The sequence below is a fragment of the Galleria mellonella genome, unplaced genomic scaffold (assembly GCF_026898425.1).
Source record: "Galleria mellonella isolate WM207_F2 unplaced genomic scaffold, CSIRO_AGI_GalMel_v1 utg117, whole genome shotgun sequence".
Lineage (NCBI taxonomy): Eukaryota > Metazoa > Arthropoda > Insecta > Lepidoptera > Pyralidae > Galleria > Galleria mellonella.
In genome coordinates, this window is record NW_026441980.1 from 620,071 (window position 1) to 623,782 (window position 3,712).

The window sequence follows — 3,712 nt, forward strand, 5'->3', positions numbered from 1 at the left end:
ATGTACAAGATAAGAAGATTGGACCAAGCAAGGAATGAGGATATACGAGAAAGCCTACAAGTTACCAGTAAATTATTAGATAAGAGAATGGAAGCTGATATAGTACAGACATATTGTGAAAAGGGATGAAGATTATATCAAATATATGTAAAAGAATACGAATTTGAAAGTGAATCTCTAAAAGGAAGAGAGAGAAAAAAGACAAATAGACCGTGAGATAGAAGAGATTGTGAATATCTATGGTATGAGAAATAGCTTATGATTCTTTAAAAAAAAAATAACCTCGGAAATAGCAAAACTGTTTTGATTTAAAAAGTAAAGTATTGTATTGAAAATATACTATTTCTAACAAAAAATAAATTTCCAAATTGGTTTATGAATAACGGGTTTTTTTTTTCATTTATAATGGATGACAATGGAATGGTAACCCTGTCTGAGCTAACGGTATACACCGACGGGGCACCAGTTACAGATGATAGGTTAGGATGAAGCTGGTCAGTTAGTCCACCATGACGAATCTAAAAATCAATCACGATGGTTTCCAGAGGGAACCACGAGGAGGTCGACCTGTTATAGTATATTGATAGCAATAGGGCTATTAATCCCTATTACTATTCCTTTCTCTTCCCCTGAATGATGGAGTTACAAACATAAAAAATACAAACAAATTGAAAATCTTTACCTTTTTTGAAGTCGGTTGGTAAAAACACTAAATCAAGATTAGATTAGAATGGAAGACAAAATTGTAAGATCTGCTGCTTGACACCAAAGAATGAGAAAAGCGGTGAAACATGTGTCTTGAATAAATAGTTTTGTATACATGCATACACAGAATTAGACTTAATATTTAATAGTTTAAAAAAATATTGACATTCTGTATTCTGATTTTTTATATCACAAGAAAAAAAACAAAATAAAAAACTAAAAATTTCTTTTGTGTATCTAAAAAGTTTGTATACTTGGTAAACTTTCCAAGTCTAAAGAGAATTTTTAAATATCCCACTGTTACATGTACATTGTGTACATACAAACATGTTGTCATCTATTATATATATAGAGCGTTGTTTTGTTACTTCAATTATTTACATGAATAAGTAGATAATAATACTGACAACTGAGAAAGCCACGCGTTGCCATGGTGACCAAAAATTACTGAAAAAAATTATTCCCAATAAAAAATATTCTTTTAAATATTTTATTTATTACAAAATTAATTAAATAAATCGAGTAGTTCCTCAAGATTCTCGTCAAGATTGATCAGGAACGCCTTTCAACATACAACGCCATCTGTTGGTAACAACTGTACACCAATTTTCAAATTTAGTAATGGACTTATAAAATTTATAAACACAGATTGATAATATATTTGCATTACCTACAATACACAAATAACAATAGATATGGATACACACCCAAAAAAAAATAAAAAAATACTTATACAAAATAAAAGAAAAATACGTAAAAGAAGTAACAATTATTCTATGCGTAAATATGCCACGACTGTAAAGTGACAAAGCAAAACAATTCGATCTCACAGAGCCTCTTTCTAAAGAAATCTTCTAATACACTTAAAAAATCTATAGCAGCGCAGATTTGTTCTGAAAATAGAAACATAATCGAATCATGCATCTCATTATGCATCGTTTTAAAGGGACCAAATTATGTCGCTTTGCATTGACAAATAACACCCTGGCAACTTCCTTATTAGCGAATCAGTGTGTAGGGGACAAGTATTTTCACTTTGATACGGTTTCATTAACACTAATGCTGACAACTGAAAAGAACCCTTAACGTCATCGTTCGTGAGTTCATATTCGATTAAAACTTTAAACTAGTAAAAGGTCCCGTTCAAAGTACATCGAAGTTATTTTGCGGCGAACCAAAATGGAGCTTGTTTTTAGTGAAAGGCGTCAGCTTGTATGATAGGATTTGTGTATGGAAGTATGAACTAATCTCCCTCCGTAGCGTTGATAACTCAATAACGTCGCATAATGAGAGGACGGCCTTTGACGGCGAAGTTCACACTCCCCCCACGGGGAGGGGGCGACGAAATCCTAATTGTAGATAAAAAGATAACTTTGTGGCTTACAGGGGATGCGAATTGGGATATTGATTGAGCTCTCCCAGTAGGTATTGTTGATTTTATCTCGGGAATTGTTATAAAAAAAAAAACTAAAAGTTACACATAAAACATATAGGTATAAATACTTATACCACAATGAGTATACAGATATATAAATAGAGTATACCGTAAGGGGATTCTTAATATCAAAAACTTGGGTCGACCTCCACACGGCACCTGGAAACCGTCATGATTAATTCCTGATGAATACGTCGCGACAGACAACAGAACTGACTTTGTCCTCACCTATCATCCCTCACTGATATCTGATATGATAATGCTGCTCACAGCATCATCATCATCGTCATCTCAGTCATTACCCGTCCACTGCTGAACATAGACTTCCCCCATAGACTGCCAGAGGGAGACTTTGTACAAAAGTCGATTGCTTGGGTATCTCTGTCATATTCGTGTTTCTACCGTGAAGCAGTTGTGTTTGCATGGCTGTGTTTCGGTTTGAAGAGGAATAACAGCTGAGTCCTCAGGAATGGCAACGCACGGGGGGCATCATGGGCGAAACAGTACACTCTGTTATGTCCATGGTACTGCTCATGTCTATAGGCGACGGTTACCACTTTCCATCAGGTGGGCCGTCAGCTTGTTCGCCATTCTAAGTTGTAAAAAAAAAGGAACGGTCCTTGCATTTACTGACTCCCTGCAATGCATTTAAGGTCGTCACTTCATCTAGTGGGTGGTCGTGCTACGTTGCATTTGCCCTTACGTACGTAGCATTATTATATTTTCTATTAATAAAATTATTTTTAACAAAAAAAAAAATTATCTAAACACATTTAGACACAATCTTGAAAATAGAATCAGTCATTTAAAAAAAAATCATTAAGGCCAAGGCATTATATAAACATACTAAAACAAAAATTAAAATCACATAATTAAATGTAGCTAAAATAAACTAGTATATCCAAGTTTGAAACAGCCGCGTTAAATTAACGTATACGAACGTGTAATCAGTAAATAAGATCTAAATAATGTTCACGCCTCGGTCCGTCCGTCTGTCACAGCGAGGGCTCGGGGGTTACGTAACAAATTGCAAAATTAAAACTCCCATGACGCGCCGTGTCTTCCGATGATGGGTATAGCTGTGGGCTATGGGGTAAAGAGTGGCTGGGGACACGCCATGTGTTGATATATTCATATAACAGACTAATATAGGTAGGTATGTATGTTGTGAAATTCAAAATATCGTTTGTTACCCTACAACTACTATAAACGCGAAAATTTGTATGGATAGATTGATGTTCGTTACTTTTTCACTCAAAAACTACTAAACGGATTTGCATTAAATTTAATAAACGGATGGATTTTACCTTAACTTAACATATATAATACTTCATATATTAATTTATGCAGCAAAAGCAACAGAAAAAACTTGTTTTAATATATAATAATCTCAAAGCACGATGTTCGTACACAATTTTCGAAACCGCTCAACTGTTTTTAATGAAATTTTATAAATAGTCGTATACATTATTAACAAGCGTACACTTAGTACCTTATAATCAATTCACTAACGCTATATAAATTCTTTCTCCTTCTTTCTTCTTTCTTCTTTCTTCTTTCTTCTTTCATTTT